We start from the raw sequence: 21,145 nt of genomic DNA on the forward strand, positions 1-21,145 counted from the left end.
AAGGTACCAGGTTATACCAATCTGTGCTTTGATACACTGACTGACAGAGTAAGTTCACAAAATAACCCGGGAAAGAATAAAACGAGTCAAAGTTTCAACTTTATGATCAAGTTCCTCTTGAGCATTACAGAAAGTACTTGCTTCTCTCTTGGTTAGGTTTCTAATTGCCTAAACCAGGTCTGTATGCTCTGAGAATGAGGAGCAAGAGGGAAGCAAGTTAGAGGATGAGAAACCTGGTCATCTAACGGATCTCTGGGCTTGCTGGCCTTACACCTATGGTCTTGAATTTGTCGTTTTGTCATTTCCACAAACAGGATGTTCACTCTGACTTTCTGCAAAGGAATCTCACCTATTGATCAAACCACAGAACGGCACAGGCTTTAAAATTATGGGAACTTATCTTTGACAGTTTCTGTTCTAAAACGTTTAAGCAAATCTGGCTTGGTGGAGCCAGAGGCCATAGAAAAGAAAAGGAAGGAGCATTCCAATTATGGAGGCCCGGATGATGAAAGGATCGCTCTTGATATCTACATGTTATGTGACATTTTCAAGTTCGTAGTCGATTGACTGCAATGTTCTTGCATTGCTCCCACCAGGTGTTTTTCAACGAAGTGCTAAATTTTTCCTGGCTGATTCCAAGAGGAAACCTTCAGGTAGGTTTAATGCAGAAGATTAAGACTGCATTAAGGCTAAGTCTGAAATGTTCTGCTACCAATTAGCCCTCTAGTATTTCTGTAAGCCTTGAATTTTTGATGCGATCAATGACACCAGTGGAGCCATCTTCTGTGGAGTGGTTATTAAAGATATAAAAATCAATACAAAGATGATACTTGGAAATCTATATCACAAGATAATGAATCACCATGAGAGCAGACTGAGAAGAATGTCAGCAAACCAAACAGAAGGTTTGTGCATAACAAAGTATTTCATGCCAATAGAATTTAAGTTACATTTTGCATGAGACAGAAATCTTCACGCTACATTTGCATGACAAGGTTTTAATAAGATTAAGTCACAAGCCTCATCAGACAAATGCTTCTAGTGCATTAAAAAAGGAAGAAGAAAAAGAAAAAAAAAAAAAAAGAGTGAGGATTGAGATGTTCAAGACTGAGCCAATAATGCCCTGGTTTAACTTTAACTAATGTAAAATAGCATCAAAACTTTCTCTGTCAGTAATCCTCATTCAATTTCTTTTAAACGAAACATTATTTGCCGGCACCTTAAGTCCATAAGTACTGATTGTTATTGGAGCTGTGTATTGGAGCTTCACAGAATAGTCCAAATTTAATTTGAACTGAGGATTGATTTCATTTCCTTCAAAGGAAGATTTTTTTTCCTTCCAAAATTGAGCTGGTGCATGACTTTGCAAGCTCATTTTGGTTTTCTCCTTGACACAGTTGTAAGTGACATGAGAACATTTATGTGTTTTGTCCTTAAGGGACATCACAACATTGCTAATGATGCCACAAATGACTGGGAGCTGCTTTTTGGCTTTAGAGATATGGATTCCCTAAGACTTTTTATCATTTGCTGCCAGGAAAAGCAAAAATCAGCAAGCCTGCTAAAGTCACCAGTCCACTAAACCATTGTATATTTAATACAGACAGAGTTTTATGCTTGAGATTTCCCAGTTTACAACTATGTAAATAAAGTTTTATAGACAGAGATTAAGAGAGGGTGTGTTTTTGTGTATGTTGGGTGGTGCAAAAGTCGTAAATGTTTCTCTTTTCTTCTCTCTCTAGGTACATATGTGAGTCTCCCCACCACTAGAACTCTTAAGTGGCTGCTGTTATGGAAGGTCAGGCTCATAATCACTGCATATTAAGTCCTTAACAGCAATGTCTGGCTCTTCATTAATCTGTAAACTTACTGATTTACCGAGAGATGTCTTTGTTTTTCTCGGCGTTTTTTCATCTACTTCTCACCCTGGTGCCAACGCAATTTCCAGAAAATGAAACAATGATTAGTTTATGCTATTGCATATTAAGTTTGGTTTTCTCTGTATTTACATTGCATGTTTCAAAGGTTGACTTAATCAGCTGTGAGTTGTTATGCAGTTAGTCAGAGTGGAATTCCCACAGATTTTTTTCCCCCAATGTATCACATAACAATAAGAGAGCTAGACACACCTTGTGTAGTTTTAACAAGTCTTCGCAGTTTTACTTAATTTGTTTCCCTTCCCTTTTACCCCTGAGGCTCCCAAAGCAAATGAACCATTCAGGAGCATAAAACAAGGGGAATTAGTTTAGACTTCAATAAAACACAGACCTCTTGCTGGCAATATCTGCCTTGATGTAGAATGTCTGCATTTTAAAATATTGCCGTGTCTTGATTGTCCTGACACCTCATGATTGTCCTCTTGAGTTCCCATTGCCTGGGGAACTTCAACACTCTCTCCCTGTTCAGGTCTCATGCTCCTTCTCAATGGTGCTCATACTTTAGCTTCCATATCTTCATCTGCAAAATCTACTCGACTAATGCATGAATATACTCAGCGGTTTTCCAATAGTTCTAGAATTAGGATTCAACTTGGACAGTCTCTGATATCTCTTTTAGGTGGTGTGAAAAATATATAAGGTGCAGGAAATGCTATTCTCACAGGCAGGAGATTCAAAAGTGGCATTTAAAGAAACATATTTTTGTAGAATGAAAGATTTTTGCCTCTTACTGAAGCTATGAAAGTTTTTAGCCCTTACAAGTCAGTAGTCCTGCTTGCTTGGGGATGGATTTTCATATGTTGAATGATATTGTTTATTCATTTACAAATAGCTAATGATGACAAGCCATGGGCTGGATGCTGAGGATACACTTTGTATCAGGGGCATTGAGATAAAGGTGTTCAGTAAAATCGTGTAAGGCTGTTTCTCCCATGAGAGTCACATTTTAATTGCTTTTGTGGGGAAAAATTGGTGTCTTTAAAAGTTTGATTAGTAAACAAATCCAGACCAGATAAATGTCTAAACCTGGGCGGAATAATCAAACATTATTTTTAATAGGTGGAAGAAATGAGATGCATAGTAATTATTTAAGAGTAAAGTCTTTCCTAATGAGCTAAATGATAAAAACTTGCATCCTGTAATTGGACAGATAAGTCACAAGGAGAAAGTTAGGTTTTCACACAATGTATGTTCACAGGATTAAAAAACGACAGTCTTGTTAAAATAAGCTGGGGTGGAGGTGGGGAGGCAAGGGCTAGATGCCTTGAAAGGGAAAGTTGAACAAGAAAACAATCTTCCATACACTAATGTGAACCCATGGAGAGAAGAGAGAACGCACAGAAGTTGTACACTACATTATATGGATACAAAATAGTTTTTTAGATTTATAATTTAATTTAGAAATCTAAAAGACAGGTGTATTATTTTATAATGCCGTGTCTTTATAATGTAATATTCATATATTTTTCTAACTTCTATGAGATAAAATAGAGTGGTTTTAATTAACAAAAAATTAACGCATGATGGAAGCAAAGAGAAGAATTATTCAAGAGTTGTGTATAAGACTGCATAGGATTTGTATTTGTAAACAAGCCCAGAAATATGAATGCTTCTAGGCTTCTATGAGTCAATGCTTGACCGGGACTCTTAATGGCAAAATCTCCTACTAATTACTTGGCTCTTATAAATCTAAGGAACTGAGTGAAACCAAATATTAGATGGTCCAATTTTAGAGAAAAGAAAGCAGGATAAAAATGTATTAAGGCAGAGAGAGTTTAAGTTAAAACACAACCACATGTGGTGAAAATAGAAAAGGGCTAGAAAGAAATACAAAAAAATGTTAGCAATGCTCTTCTCTGGTATAAACAATGGCTTTCATTTTCTTCTTCATATGTTTTGATATTTACAAATTTTCTACAATAGCATTTCTACTATAACCAGACAAAAAGAGATCAATGAAAAATGCAATCTAACTGTTGAAATTACTGCTATATACAAAATGAATACATTTCACCATTGGTAATGACTTTGACTCTAGAGGAAAGAGGATTTCCATAGAAGGACGGTAGTATTTTATATCTAATTAATTGGGAAGGCTTTGAGCAAAATCAGAACTGCAGATCCTAGAAGCTGAGTACAATAAAGATTTGAGAAACAAGAAAAAAGGTATGATCAATGGAAGATCTTCCAGACAGTGAGGGCTATCTGTTAGCGAGTGTGTAAGAACATGAAGTATGCGAAAACAAGGTGAGACTTATATGAAAATGAATAATAAATGAGAAGAGATTAGGAAGTAAACTGGCCTTAAATTTGAAAGTAAAGAGCCATGAACAAGATTCTGTATTTTGAATGTCAAAATTAAGAAGCTCCATTGAGAAATAAGTTTATGGAATGAACAAAATCAACCTAACTTACAGTCAGATTGATTTTTACTTTGGGGGGACTCTAAGTCATTAGCATGGGGTCTGTTTTATTAACACTATAGCTTTCCCTTTACTTTCCAGAAAAAGCACATATAATGCTTTTGCTTTTCATAATTCACTTGCTTGCTCAAATATTCATTGATTTTTCTGAATCTGTAGCCCATCTGCTTGCAAAACATTCACTGACTTCATGGGACTAAATAATAAGTATTGGTTGATGTTAATGTACATACATGCAATAAAACTGTCAACTCAGTCATCTTCCTGGTACCTGAGCATATAACAAAAGCATCACTAGACAGTGAGGCAGCACTGTGAGAAAGGTAGTGTACATAATGGAAAGAGCACAGCCTTCGGTCTCAGAGAGATGTGGGTTCAAATCCTGGCTCTGCCACTTGCTTCTTGTTAATTTCATCAAAGTAAATTTCTCTGTCTATTTCTTTATCTTTAGACTGGGGCCAATACTTTCTTCTAATATGAACTTTGTGAGAATTGAATGAGATATAATAAATTAAAGCATATAACAGGATGGCAGGTACACAATAAACTCTCAGTACCTAATGGTATTATGATTATTGTCATTGGCATACTCGTGGGTTTTCAACACAATGAAACTCAACGTTTCAAGACCAATGTCAAATTTTGGTTTTCCTTCTGAGTCAAATTTTGGATTATTAATAAGAGAATGATCTCATTTCTTCCTCAGATGGCAAATGGTTTATTCTTAGAGCCAGGTATGGACTCATCTATACTCTCCACGCTCTCTCTGTTAAAGTCACTGGTACCAGCTTTCTCAACTGGTTCACTTTGAGCATGGTTAGAAACCAAAAGAAAGCAACTTGATGGATTAACAGGGAGAGCTAGGGAAACTGACTCATCGGGGGTGGAATGCTCGTGCTTGATAAGCCTCAGAGACTCTGGTTTTCTATTCAGAGAAATGGGGTTACTCATTGAGCTTTGCACACAAGACCAACATTTGGGTCTTAAAAGCCATAACTGAGCCAAGCACAGTGTCTCATGCCTGTAATCCCAACACCTTGGGAGGCTGAAATGGGAGGATGGCTTGAGCCCAGGAGTTTGAGACCAGCCTGGGCAACATGGTGAAACCTTGTCTCTACACAAAATACAAAAATGGTGGTACATGCCTGTAGTCCCAGCTACTCGGGAGGCTAAGGTGGAAGGATCATATGACCCTGGAAGGTCAAGGCTGCAGTGACCTGTGACTGCACCACCGCACTCCAGCCTGGGTGACAGAGTGAGACCCTGTCTCAATAATAAATAAATAAAGTAAAACAAATAAAGGCCATAATTCAACTGTTGTAATTGTAGTCCTCTCTGAAGTGAATGAATTTTTTCCACTCATCCTGGAATTCTCACTGTTGCTATATAAGAAGAAAGCTTCAGACTCTGGCTACGCCGGGGATTTTGGTGGGATGCCTATTGGCACTTTCACTGAATGTGCAAGAGTGAAAGACTTCTTAGGATTCACCTGCCTTCATAATGAATTACCCGACCCCTTCAATTATCCCTGTGTCTTACTTTTAGTGATCAAACAGCCTATTACACAGACCCTGGATAATATAATTCCATAGTATCACTGGTTATTTAGCCCCCAAAAGCACTATGTATCCAAAGTATTACACAGACCCTGGATAATATAAATCCATAGTATCACTGGTTATTTAGCCCCCAAAAGCACTATGTGTCCAAAGTATTACACAGACCCTGGATAATATAAATCCATAGTATCACTGGTTATTTAGCCCCCAAAAGCACTATGTATCCAAAGTATTCATTATTCAAACCACATCTTTGATGCCACTTATTCCATCAGAATTCCTATAAAATTCATAATTTATTATACTGAAATGAACATATATGTATACTTTTTCTGGTACTAATATCTATTTTTGTATATGTTAATTTTACTTCTATAAATAAACTGTAAAGTATAGGGGTCACACTTTATCTTTTTATATTTCTTTGTTGTGGAAAAGTTTTGGGTGTAATATAGACCATCCCCCTAGTAAAATTAGTTAAATGATAAGAAAAATAGTCTCCAAATATCTAGTGGGTAAGAATAAAAGTTAAACTTAGCTTAGCCTTTTTTTGTGATTTAAAAATTTTTGTGGAATATGAGGAGGGTCCAATTTAAAATAACCCTTTCATTGTTTGTTTGTTTGTTTGTTTTTGTTTTTTAAGAGACAGAGTTTTGCCATGTTGCCCAGGCATGTCTCTAACTCCTGGGGTCAAGTGATCCTCCTGCTTTGATAGCCCAAAGTGCTAGGTTATAGGGGTAGGCCACCACACCTGGCCATGATTCTTGAAATGATGAGATCAGGGGGTGTAGAGGCTGTATTATTTCATTCTCACATTGCTATAAAGAAATATCTGAGACAGGGTAATTTATAAAGAAAAGAGGTTTGGCCAGGTGTGGTGGCTCATGCCTGTAATCACAGCACTTTGGGAGGCCGAGGTAGGTGGATCACCTGAGGTCAGGAGTTCAAGATCAGCCTGGCCAAAATGGTGAAACCCCGTCTCTACTAAAAATACAAAAATTAGTTGGGTGTGGTGGCGTATACCTGTAATCCCAGTTACTCTGGAGGCTGAGACAGGAGAAATCGCTTTAACCTGGGAGGCAGAGATTGCAGTGTGCCGAGATTAAGCCACTGTATGCCAGCTGTCTCAAAAAAAAAAAAAAAAAAAAAAAAAAAAAAGAAAGAAAGAAAAAGAAAAAGAAAAGAGGTTTAATTAGCTCATGGTTCCACAGGCTGTACAGGAAGCATGGCAGGATCTTCTTGGGAGGCCTCAGGAAACTTACAATCATGGCAGAAGGTGAAGGGAAAGCAAGCCAACTTACATGGCCAGAGCAGGAGGAAGAGACAGGGGAGGTGCTACAGACTTTTAAACAACCAGATCTCATGAGAACTGTATCAGGAGAACAGCACCAAAGAGATGGTGCTAAACCGTTCGTGGAGGATCTACCCCCCATGATCAGATCACTTCCCACCAGGCCCACTCCAACATTGGGGATTACAATTGAACATGAGATTTGGGTGGGGACACAGATACAAACCATATGAGAGGCATAGGCATACATGTAAGGAAAGATAAATAGCAGAATGTGAATTTGTGCATGTTAAAATCTGCTAACCATTTTTGTTGCTTGGAAGTTTTTTTCTAAAAATCAGCCTTTTTCTTTGAGGTCCCTTCATCCATTTCTTCAAGTTGTATATCAAAAATTTTAGAGAGATGCTAATTACTCAAGATGACTCAGAAAGTTCACATGCAGATTTGGGACTAGAGCCCCAAAATGCAATCCCTGCCATGTATTTTTAACAGTGACACTTTCCTGAAATGCTGGTTATAGGTAGTAGACATTACCCATTTTTGCTTCTTACATTATCACAGCAAATAAAGTTTATTTATATCACAAAGATGCCAGAAAAATTATGCTGAAATATTTTAACATAAAACAATCCTGAATTTCTGAAGTATTACCCTAAAGCACTCTCTTAATATCTAATATTATCCCTTCCACAGTAACTGTTACTTGCCTTGCTCTCAATATATTATACACTTTTAAGATCTACTATGTTTACTGAATTATATCTTTAAAACAGGAAAAAGAAAAAAATTCACGTAAGTATCATCATAGGGAATGGTATCTATTATAATGACTTTTTTCCTTCAATAAATAACCTATTATTAATATATGCTCTTCACAATATCACTTCTACTTCGCCATTTGTCCCTTTAAATGATTTTAACAGTAAAATTTACTGTTGACTAATATAAAAAGTATAATAGTATGGTTAATTCTAAAAAGATCAAACTTCTGTTTAGGTCCTATATCTCATTTTAATTAATAGTTTTTTAAGTAGCTCAGCAGATAGCCCATTTAAACTTTAACATGCCATTTTCCACATTTTAGTTATTAAAAGAAAAATATGGCTACAATAAATTATAGCATTTGTAATAAATACCTAAATATAACAAATGATATCTCCACTTATGTCAAAATATCAATTTCACATATTTTCATCTTTAATATTACCTTTGGAAATAGAAGAGTGATATATTACTATGTAAGTGTAAATAGGATAGTGACTGATTACATTTTGAAGATGAGAAAACTAGGTCAGAGAGTAGTTAATGACCAATTTTGAATTGAACCCAGGTGTTCCAGGACTGTATAAGCCATCCCTGGGTGTTATTTTCTTTTCTCTAATTTGTTACCTTACTCCTGAAAGAAAACTAGGGGATGGTAGAATTGAGAAATATGTTTTTGCTAGTGGAGGAGAGGGAAATCCCATGACTTAACACCATGGTTATGCTTCTTAGAAGAGAAGGATGAACGTGAGTGGCAACATGGACTATTGGCAAATCTTCTGGGCGGATGAAGTCATTGGCCCTATATAGGCTCATTAAGTGCTAATGGTGATCATAATCATCCGTTTGTGATCTGGAAGAACTGTGCCTCCATTCCCCTGAAAGGCTTTTTGTTTTGTAGGTTCTTTTTTATTCTGCTTCCTGAAACTCTATGCCAATTGATGTTTGCATGTTTCTGAAATGGTGACAAGCCTTGTAATTGATTCTCCAACTACGCTGTGCTGTGCGCCGGGCTGGCAGGCACCCCACTTTCAGGTCACTTTACACGTCACACCACCTAGAGCGAGCCAGGAACTCATTCAAAGGGCAATGGGATGCCAATTATTTTCTTTCCTGGCATTTACATGAAAGTATAGGAGAGAGGCTGCTAAAACGGAATTCAGAGTTTGGTTCCCTTAATAATTGCTATAGCCTCCAAGTTTGTGGACTATGGAAGAATTGAGAACCTGAAGCAAGTAAGGTGAGGAGGTTGAAAAATAGAGATTTAGTCAAACAATCCGTAAAGTGAGGAGATCAAAAAATAGAGCTTTGTGAAATCAGTAAATTTAGTGCTTACTAGGTGCCAGGCAATATTTTAAGCATTTTACACCTACTAATTTGTTTATGCTATGCCACAACTCTTGAAAGTAGGTATGACAATTTCTCCCATTTTGCAAATAAGAATGTGGAGCCCACAGCCACATAGCTGGTAAATGACAGAATCACACTTTGAATTTAGGTTGGCTCTGAAGGCTAGGCTTTTAACCATTTTGCTATAGGTGGAATTAAAGATTCTATGTAATTCCGCTTTAATATAGAATTCATAGCTTCTAGGAATGTATAATTACTTAGTAATAACCAGGAAAGCAAATGATGATCATGATTCAGAGAAATAGAAATATGAGGCCATCCTCTCTAAATCCCTTCAGCCCACACTTCCTCAACTAACACCACCACAGGATATTTTGTACCTCATCCTACTTCTACAAAGGAATGCATCCGAATAATTTCTGGCTTCATTTGCGAAAATAGCAACTTTAACTGATCTCTATTTGCCTATGTGATTTGTGATGTCCAAGAATACTCCAAGGCAGAAAAATGCCTAAGATCACAAGCATAATTTTGTAAGAAATCTAGATAGGTAGACAGCCAGTCTTAAGCAACATACAACGAATAACCTGACTCATGGAGAGAGGTAACCCATACATGTAGTTTCTTCTTCCCTCATCTCCACCCAGGATCATGATTTTATCTTCTACATTTAATAAAAGATCATCCAATATCAGAACTTAGAAAACCACCAATAGATAAAGCAAATACATTTAGGCAGTGCTTGAATTCATATCATAATTGAAGCTATTGTATCTTATTTTGAAATTAATCATTTACCTTATGAATCTACGTAGGCGCCATACTCTTCAGAACCATTTGTGAAGTTTAGAGTAAGTGGTCTGTAACCTAGAAGGGAGACAAACAAATCCACAGTTCAAATTCAGCATGATAAGATTATCAATGAAATTGAAAATGCATTAGCATGTGCATTAATTTTTTTATTAGATTCAAATGACGAAGGCATTTACCAATTTGGAGATACAGAGAGAATAGAATTTAGATGAGATGGATATTAGTGCTTGTGTCCCTGTGTTTTAAGTATCAGCTCAGACAAAAAAGCAAAAAGATCTAAAATGATTCCTGGAACTGAACAACGTGACTGAACCCAGAGGGGAGGAGCAGGCTGCCACCCACCTGGGGAGACGGGTTAATAAAAAGATCAATTGCACTCTTATCTTGTTAGTCATTAGACAGCCCATTGATGCCACCTGCTTACTTTAAATGTAAACGTGCAGGCCAACCATTGGAAAGCTGCCACCATTCTTTGGAACCCTGTTTCTTTCTGGTTTAGTGATAGGAGGGAAAAGGCCAAACTCTGACCGTTAGGAACTGAGCATCTGTTCCTCCAGCAAACACAGATGTGAGGGCAAATCAGAAAGCGAGTCTTTACAGGCAGAATAAATGAATATACCAAAATATGAGTAGTTTATAGAGTTAATATCAACTCAAACTGAAGAAACATTTTACATGTAAAAACATAAAATGGCTCAGGGGATTTACTCTCCTGTTAGGTGATTATATCCCTTAGATCTGAAGTGGCCATATATTAAATATACTTTTTGTTTGCTTTACTGGTCTTTGTGAACCGCTGACTCTTTTTCAGTAGTCAATTGCTCTTTCCCAAAGTATAAGGAAAGGTTTACCTGTCTTGCATTAGTATCAGTTGCCAGCGATTAAAAGGTTCAAAGGTAAATGTTACATATTTCCTAAGGCAAAGTAAATGCCTGCCATTGGTAAAAAGGGATTATTATACATTGGCAATAGAATCTTTCCTGCAGCAGCTATTGCCTACTTCTCTCAGCTTCTGCAAACTCTGGCTACAAGTGGGTCTCCGGACCTTTTCTTGTCCTCTGACACTACTTACCGGGGCATCGGAGAGATGTCTGATAAGAGTACTTCAGATCATCCCACCTTTGTAGCAGATAAATACTCATTTTTTCTTCTAAAAAAATGAGTATATTAATTTATCTCATTTATTTTTGTGGTATAAATATTCATTATTTATTGATTATTACTAGTCAAGCAATATTTGCCTAACAAGGAGTATCTTTCTATCTGCTTTGAGCATTCCTATTCTAGTAAAAAATATTTTGCAAGCAATAAAATACTAACTTAAGGTAGGAATGGTGAGATGCAGCAGTTACAATTTCTCAAAGCAGTGAGATGGTGAAGCCAACTTGTGGCATGTTGACTAATTACTATGCTCCTGCTCATTTTACTTTCCAAAATTCAAAATATTGTATATAGGTTCTGAATGCTTAAAATGTATTCCTAACTAAGTAGTGTGTAGGTGGCTGGATTTCTATCAAGTGGGTCTCAAACCAGCAATAGAAAATCAGACACTGTCTCTGACTTAAAATAGGAATAAGGTTAATCAAGATATGACTACCTATGAGAAATATCACTCAGTGAACTTTTTTTTTTTTGAGATGGAGTTTCACTCTTGTCACTCAGGCTGGATTGTAATGGTGTGATCTTGGCTCACCTCTGCCTCCTGGGTTGCAACCTCTGCCTCCTGGGTTCAAGTGATTCTCCTGCCTCAGCCTCCTAATTAGCTGGGATTATAGGTGCCTGCCATCATGACTTGCTAATTTTTTGTATTTTTAGTAGAGATGGGGTTTCATCATGTTGGCCAGGCTGATCTCGAACTCTTGACTTCAGGTGATCCACCCACATTGGCCTCCCAAAGTGCTGGGATTACAGACGTGAGCCACCATGCCTGACCACCATCCAGTAAACTTTTAAACAGCAGAATTCCCAGATGGGCTAATCATTTATACATTTTAGAGTATAGATTAGTTATTAGTTGTTTCTTGAATTTAAAGATTTTGTAAAGAATATGCATTTCTTACACTTGGTTACATGTTTAAATTACTATTGTGAGAGCAACAGAGTAGGTTTTTGGAGACCAATAATTTTTAGTTTGTCAGCATACTGTAAGTTTGACATGAATTGAAACAGGGTGAAAAACTACCTTGTGAATGCAAGGGATAGCCTTTGCTATCCAGCAGATTTGTGAGTGAGGCTGTGAAACCTGGCCTTAAAATGGTAGATGGGAAATGGACCTATTTTCTTCTACAATGGGACCTTCCTGTGCTACTCTCCTGAGGGCTCATGGATAGGTCCTTGTTCTTGGCAAATCAGCATCAAAATGACAGTCCTTGGTTGCAGTCCAAAGCAAATCTGACTAATACTGAATTTTGCTCCCGAGTACCATGTTTTATTGTGAGAGTCCAACATAACTGTAAAGGTTCTATGACAGGTAACAAAGGAAAATTTCCTACGTAGACTTATTTAGTCTTCACACCGCTCTTGGTTAATTAAGTACATTTACAGATAGGGATAAAATCTTAGGCTATGGTTGAAAATGCTCAAAAAATAAAGTAGCTCTTCAGTTGTTTTCTTGCCAATTTCTTTATTTCATGATTAGGTAATAGACATAATTTTAACATTTCAAGTAAATGGTGAACATTTTATTGTGTAATTTGGTGAAAGAGGGATATTTTCATTTGTAATAAAAAAGCTCATCTTTGTAGGAAGAATTAACATTGGCTATCTAACTGTGTCCGTTTTAAGGAAACAAAGGTAATTGAGTAATGGTTGATTTTTGAAGTTGTGGTAATAGCTTTCCAACTGATAGCCAGACTTCTTTTTTAAAAGGACTTTATATTTGAAAATGAAGCATTCAAGGAATTTTCAATATTTTCTAGAGAGCTTAGATACATAATGTAAGTTTCAATGAATCCCATATTGAATAATTCCGGCACTTTGGGAAGTTGAGGAGGGAGGATTGCTTGAGCCCAGGAGTCAGAGACTAGCCTGGGGAACATAGTGAGACTCTGCCTCTATAAAAATTGTAAAAATTAACCAGGCATGGTAGTGTGCATCTGTAGTCTCAGCTACTGGAGGCTGAGGTGAGAAGATCACTTGAGGCCAGGAGGTCCTGCAGTGAGCTATGATCGCACCACCACACGCCAGCCTGGGCAGCACAGTGAGACCCTGTCTCAAAAAAAATTGAATATTCTAGGTTGGGAGTGGTGGCTCACACCTATAATCCCAGGACTTTGGGAAGCCAAGGCGGGCGGATCATGAGGTCAGGAGTTTGAGACCAGCCTGGCCAACATAGTGAAACCCCGTCTCTACTAAAAATACAAGAAAATTAGCTGGGCATGGTGGCACATGCCTGTAATCCCAGCTACTCGGGAGGCTGAGGGCTGAGGCAGGAGAATCACTTGAACCTGAACCTGGGAGGCAGAGGTTGCAGTGAGCCAAGATTGCGACATTGCACTCCAGCCTGGGTGACAATGTGAGACTCCGTCTCAAAAACAAACAAAAAAACCCAAAAACAAACAAACAAACAAAAATTGAATATTCAGTTTGGGCTAGAGGTTTCATAGAAGTAAGTTTGTACTCTTAATTGAGGCCTTGTATTCTGGGATGGGGATATTAGACATTAGGTAATTGATTAGGAACACTGATGATGTTTGAACAGGGAGTAAATTAACCAGAAATCCAATTTAGGTAGATGAAGTGTATGCACTATAGATCAAAACAAGGGCTGAAAATGGATTTATTCAATAATTAACCTAACAAATAATTTTATCAATATTTAAAATTTAACAGTACTATTTTCAGTAGCAATATGCCATATTAATAATATGCCATGTTCATACTATACTAATATTTAATAATAGTACTAAATTTACTAGTAACTAGTACTAAGTAGTACTATTAGGTGCTGAGGCTACAGAGGTGAACTAGTGGGTAAAAGTCTCTGATGTCATGGAGGGAAGACACAAATAAAACATCACACAAAACAGGGATTGAGAGAGGGAGAGAGAGAAACATGTGTTATGAATGTCTATCTCTAGAAGAATGCTTCTTGTTATGTTTAAGCTTAGTCTAAAGCTGTGAGGAAGATAGTAGGCTGTTGTTACAGTCCAGACAAGAAAGAGATTAATGAGAACCTAGGCTAGGCAGTAGCAGTGGGAATTAGAAGGAAGAAAAAGATGCAAGAGGTATTTCAGAGACAATCAATAGGAATTGGCAATTGCTGAGACGTGCAGTAAGGGAAAAGGAAGAGACATAGATAAATTAGAAACTTGGAGCCTCACAGAAGAAATTGGGTTGCTATTAACAGAAATACGGATGTCAAAAGAAAGAACTAGTTTGATGGGGTAATGAATTTAGGTGTGGTGCATTGTGTTTGATGTGTCAAGAAGTCTCTTGGAGATGGCAGTAAGTAGCTGGAACTGTAGGATTATAAATTAGTGGAGAAACTAGAACTAGAAATTTTGGCATCCTTCCAATGGATGGGGTAGTTAAAATCTGCGGGATTGTCTAAATTTACCAAAGCCAAGGAAGCCTGAGAGTCTCCATATGGGTGGGAATTCTGAGAAATGGCATAATTAGGAGAAAGCTCAACCAGAGTTAAGGTGAGTAGGAATAATGTCCAACCTTTAAGTACTGATTCCTACGCAATCGTCCTTCACAGAGCACTTCACAGCGGCTAATTTACATAATTTTCACAACGTGAAGTAGTGATAGCTACAGGAAGCAGCCAAATGCTTAGGCAGCTAGGGGTGGGTACCCGGTGAAACCCCACCTTCAAGCTGAAGATAGTTTAAAGCCTGAAAGCCAAGCTACAAGTTAAATCATCAGACTGTGTTAAGAACTTGTCTTCCTGTTTGGTGTGCTTTCCTCTGATTGATCCTCACCCTTCACCTATTTTACATATACCTACCCTTTCCTAATTGGTTTTCTACATTGTCGTACGCACCTTTGAGTGGTGTCTTTGCTTTAGCCTTTTTTGCATACTGGCAAACCCAATCAGCATGCACTCCCCACCCTGTGCCTTTAAAGACCACAGACTCAGTTGGTAGAGGAGGAGACAGCCTGACTTTGGGGAACAGACAGCCTTTTAGAGCCATTTTCATTTCTCAACAAAATTCTCTGCCTTCCCCATCCTTCAACTGTTTATGTGACCTCATTCTTCTTGGACACTGGACAATAGCTCGGGACCCACTGAGTGCGGGTAGCAAGAAAGGCTGTCACACCAGCCCTTTGCCGTCAGTGGCGGAGGGCAGCCACCTCACACAATGGGGCAAGGGACCAACTGAGCTGCTAACACACCACCGTCTGTGAATGGCACAACTAAAGGAGCACTGTAAAACCTCCTCTGGGGCTTCGGAGTTGTGGGCACCCTCACATGGGTGCTGCTACATTCCCCTCAAGGCGACACACCTGGCCTGGTCATGGGCGCCGCACAGAGTTTGCATCTGTGTCGGCACCCGGAGTGGCCAGACAGATCCTGCACTCACTTGCTCACGTGCTCCCTCCTGCAAGGGATTGACCCTGGCATGCCTAATAGAGGGAGTAACCCTGCTGCAAGTCCAGTGAAGGGGCTGAGAAAATCCTGCATCAGTAGGTTTCGTTATTAACTCTACTTCCTAAATTAGGAATAAGAGGGACAGAAAGGTTGCTAAGGTCACACAGCTCAGAAGTGGTGGAGTCAGGATTCAAACCTACAGTGCTCTGCCTCAGAGTTCGCATACTTACCAACCATGCTGTAATACCTCTTGGGTAGAATGAGTGACTTTGAAAATGAGAGTTTGCTCTTAATAAGATAGAAACCCTACAGATGAAAGTTAGTGGTTAGGCTTGCAAAGCGGTTGTCCATGGGCACAGAGTTAAATTTGGCAGTGATAACAACACATGAGAAACATGGATGAAAGAGGGGGTTTTGATATTAAGCAAACAACTATGTGCAATATAATTTTTTTACACTTTGACAAGTACAAAAGGTTCTCTGGGAGTTTTATGGGAGGTAAAGGGAGTTTCTATCGCAAAGTCTACCTTGAGAAAGTGACATTTAAACAGAGACCTAAATAATGGGTAGAAGTTAGCAGGACAAAGAGGAAAAAGAAGAGCACTCCAGATTTGAGGGCCCTTAGGCAGCTGGAACTTGGGGGATTCAAGGAGTTTAAAGAAATCTGGGGCAATGATAAGGGAAAAAACACCCTAAGGATTTTGGACTTCATCCTGAGTAATAGAAATATATTGAAGTGTATTAAGCAGGAAAATGACAAATTAAGCCTCAGAGAGTTTAAACTGCCCAAGTTCATACAGCTACTAATTGAGCCAAAAGGAAACCCAGGTCATCCCTGCTACAAACTCCTTTCTTCACAAAACCATGTTACTGTCCAGGGCTGGGCTGCAAAATGTTTACCGATCAGCTCTCAGGGAAAAAAAGCACTGACTTGTAGCATTTTCTGATATGGTGGTTTAAATACTATATTTAGTATTATTTACTGATATTCACCATATTGGGTGCTAATATGAAGTCACAGAATGCAGGCTCGGGAAGAGATAGTCTATATTGTACCATTATGTGGTATTTCAAACATGTTGATATAATAGATAAAAACACCCTCAGCAACACGGAAAATAATACAATGTGCTAGAATAATTAGGAAGTGATGAATGTGTGTATTTATTACCTTTGTTTTAAGTTTAATTATTTAATTCTAAATTTATGCAATTTATTTATTAATAATGGTTCTCTGGGGGAACAAACAGCTTGCCAAATTCCTGAAAAGTTAATAATGGGATCTCCTGAGCAGGTATAAGCTGGAGCCAGAACTCCATTGTTACCATCTCAAAGAGCCATTTTTGGTGGGTACATTTTTATTATACTGTTTTGTTTTAGGAGATGGTTCCAGGAATCTTACATCAAAGCTCACTCATGTCTTTCTACACATTTCAATGTGTTGATCACGGGGCATATTCGGTGAGAAGGAACGGATACAGCTTTTTTTTTTTTTCCCCCAAAGAGGCTGAAAATAAAGAGAGAGGGTAACTCCTGGGAGGCAACGCTATGCAATGGCCTCTGTGGGGACACAGGTGACTAATAGTAGGCATTTGTGGCTGACTCCTCACCTTTGCTTTCAGACAGTCACGACTGCAAGTTTCTGATTTCAAATACAAGTTTATAACTCGAATCAAAGCTAAATTTATATTCTCTGTACACATTATCATTCAGTTCTATTATTGTCATGCAACCTCCTCTTTAGGAAAACCACTGGACCCTAAAATAGAATGTTCAGAAACATGCAAATGAAAACAGCTTAAGCTCTCAGATTTTGGCAGTGTTACTTGAGTTTTACTGTGGCCTCAGAAGGGACAATCATAATATTTTTCTGGCTGTCTTGTCTTGATTTATAATTTGAATCTTCATAAATGATAATAGAGAGGGCAATTATCAAAGAAATGGGAAGGGCAATTATCATTAAATTGAAAACACATCACACATCCAACAGAATGAATGACTGAGCTAAAAACAGATTTTGTGGATCTTGCAACTGCTCCAAAAGAATGTAATGGAAGCAACTTCATCTCCCCACCTCCTCCAATTAACCAGATGACTTTGGATCTGTTTTTCTTTTTTTTCCTGGGATGATAACACAAGGCCTGTTAATCTAATCTGCCTGAAGACTGACACTACTTAGGACATGTAAATTTATGAGACTAAACCAGTTGCTGTTTGCCTAGTGTAAAAAAAAGCTTTCCTTTTTTTTGTAAAAACAGTAGAGAAAAATTAGTTCCCTTGTTTGTACATTTGTGATTCCAGGAGACTGCAGACACCCGTCTCATCTGTTCTTAACCTTCATGATGAATCATTTTAAGTGAGGCAGCAACAGCAATTTTGTTCATGAGGTTAAATAATAGACTGGATAGTGAAATTCCCCTAAAAGACTTTTGTCTTGGTTGGATAAATTGAACAAATTATAATCCAGACTGTAGGGATTAGTTATCATTACTACAAATATGAAAGAAAAAGGTAAATGTTTATTAACACATTTTGTTGAGAATTCTTGCCGTCTGGATTTACTATTGTAAGGAGTGGAATTATAGACATTCTCTGAAAGGGGTAAGGTGTGGAAAGAAAAAAGGAAAACTCCAAATCACTTTTGTCAGCACTTTTGTATAGGAAAAATAGCTATGGCATGAATGCCAATACGGTATCTGATTAAGAGATGAAGCCCTATATAATTGGATCCAATCAGGTCCTGACAGGTGACAACAAGAGTTTCTCTTTTTCACATAAGTGAGGCTCACTGAGCAGACCAGTCCCTTGGATACTGATCTTCCTAAAATGGATCATGGATCATAAAGGAACTAGAAGTGGAAGGATGGAAAGGCTCAGATAAATTTATTTTATATTGATTTTATCTGGGCCTCTGCTTTCCCCATATTGGTTCTTCATGCAGGCTATCACCTTCTATTGATTAATACATAACCAGACTAGGCTTGTTTACTTGGGAACAAAGAGCCATAAAGTGATCCCAGCACTCATGGCTATACGCTTAGTCACAGAGCCCAGACATTATGGTCATGGACAAAAAAGCAAGGAAAAAAAATAGTTCAAATGAAAGAAGGAAAGAAAACTAATATTTACTAACCACCTTTTGTCAGGTATGTTAAATAGATGTTATTTGAGTGTTGCTACCTATCTGGTATCAAACCCGTCAGTGAGTCCTATATTTGTAAGTCCCCTCTAGAACAAATTTTACCATGCTCTGCCGTGATGTTGTCGGCAAGTACGTTCTCCTTCACTTTGGAGGACTGAGCCATGCCTGCCCTGTGTTTCTTTGGTGTTTTGCTGATTGGAGAATTGAATATATGTTATACTGTCTACCTGACAGCAATATGCAACTTTAGTGCTGAATACTTTCCTTTTGAAGATGTATGATTCTTTTTTATTTTTTTGAGATGGAGTTTTGCTCTTATTGCCCAGGTTAAAGCGCAATGGCTTGATCTCGGCTCACCGCAACATCTGCCTCCCAGATTCAAATGATTCTCCTGCCTCAGCCTCCCGAGTAGCTGGGATTACAGCATCCACCACCATGCCCGGCTAATTTTGTATTTTTAGTAGAGATGGGGTTTCTCCATGTTGGTCAGGCTGGTCTCGAACTCCCGACCTCAGGTGATCCACCTGCCTCAGACTCCCAAAGTGCTGGGATTACAGGCATGAGCCACCACACCCTGTCTGAAGATGTATGATTTTTTTTCATCATTCTTTTTTCTAGCTTCCATCTTTCCCAGGTTCCAGAGAAATGTTTCAGGGTAAGAAATATTATTCAACAGTTTTTGCAAAGCAAGGAAACAGACAAAATTTCTGTTCAATGTATCCACTATGAATTTATATAAATATGTGTGTCTACCTATAAATTAACCATCTTGAATTAAATATATATAGTCCCAATGTTTTGAAGAAATGGATTGTTATATTTATTAGTTCATCTTGGCCTATAAGTTTATTTAAAAATACTAAGCACTCTAAAGAACAAAAAGTGGTTTCCCTTCTAAAATTTCTCAAAGTTCCAAGTGTTTTGAATTCATTGAACTCTCGACAATCAGCATCTGGTGGATTAAGTAATTTACATTTGGACATCCTCACAAAGAGATTGGGGGTGGGGGAATTCCCCTTGAATTCTGGGAAGTTGTTCTTTGGACATGATGTTTATTTCCTCTGATGTCACAATTTCTCTTGATAAATGTAAACATTTATTTTTAACATGGTTGTTAAAACTTAGTGAATATTCAGTTCCAGTTCTTTTGTCAGTTGCTGGTGAAGCAGAAAGGTCAGTTTATGGGTCATTATACTCACAGATTGAATGTTGAGTTAGTAAAAAGTAAATGTAATTTTATTTTAATATTTTTTAATGTGTTTGGAAACATAAGTGGAGTTTTTGAAAAACAAAAACTGTAAAGCTGTCTAACTTAATATAGAGTATAAGTAAAATAAAATTCATGTCAATAAAGTTTACCTATTATTAATACTTTCAGGGACTGGTACATTTTTATTAATTGTGTCCAGTACTTTTGTTGAAACCCTTTGTCAGCTGTATTTAATTCTCACAGGAGTCCCTTGCAGTGTGCCTTGTTGCCTGATTTCACAGATTTTACAACTCAGAGAAGTTAAAAAACTTTTCATGTCACACAGCAAGCAAACAGCGGAGCAGGGATTTAAGCCCAGTCTTGTCAGATTTGAAGGCCTGTGAATGACCACCTGCAGCTTCCCAATTTTGGTTGCAAGGTAGGCCTGGTAATATATTTTGTGCTTCCCCAGACAGCTGCAGTTAAAACTGCTTCATACGAGAGATGATACTCATTCTAATTTTTAATATATTTAAATAAATCATAATGTCAACGTCCCTGCTTGTAATCCTCCCTCACTCCCAATTTCTACAACCAAACATCCAAGATGTTTGTTTCCTACAGTTTTGTATTCACTGGGTTCATTCACTTATTCACTAGTTCACTCATTAATTCAACACATATTTATGGTACCCTCATCAAGTACCAGACACTCTTCTAGGCCCTAGAAAAGCAGTTCCTATGGTAATGAAGTTTACATTTGGGTAGGAGAGAGAGACAATAAATACATACCGAGAGACAAATATAAAAAACAAGCAAAGTTGGATGGTGATAAATGCAGTGAAGAAACATAAAATAGAATAAGTACCCAGAAAATAATAAGTAACTTTCATTGAAAATACATTACATGCGTGACACATTGGTCTAAGTACATTACAAAGATTAATTTGCTTAATTCTCACAAAACTCTATGTGGTTAATACTGTATTTGTGGTAGATCAGGGATGGTATCAAATTATTTACTACTCCTCTAATTGAGATTGAGATGTGGAGTCTAATTCCTCTCCCTTTGAATCTGAGCTGGACTTATTGACTTGCTTGATGCATAGAGTGGGGCGGAAGAGATAGCATACTAGGTCCTGG

General features: G+C 37.8%; 1 protein-coding gene across 6 annotated transcripts in view; it reads right to left on the reverse strand.

Moving 5' to 3' along the window:
- ADGRL2 (adhesion G protein-coupled receptor L2) overlaps positions 1 to 21,145 on the reverse strand; it is a 682,398-nt gene that overhangs the window by 532,928 nt on the left and 128,325 nt on the right. For all 6 annotated transcript variants that reach the window (XM_054683454.2, XM_054683462.2, XM_054683492.1 and 3 more), the window contains one exon: positions 10,121 to 10,189. The gene's annotated coding sequence lies outside the window, so the exon portion shown is untranslated. The remainder of the gene's footprint in view (positions 1 to 10,120; positions 10,190 to 21,145) is intronic.

Source organism: Pan troglodytes, chromosome 1 (genome assembly GCF_028858775.2).
Source record: "Pan troglodytes isolate AG18354 chromosome 1, NHGRI_mPanTro3-v2.0_pri, whole genome shotgun sequence".
Taxonomy (NCBI): Eukaryota; Metazoa; Chordata; class Mammalia; order Primates; family Hominidae; genus Pan; species Pan troglodytes.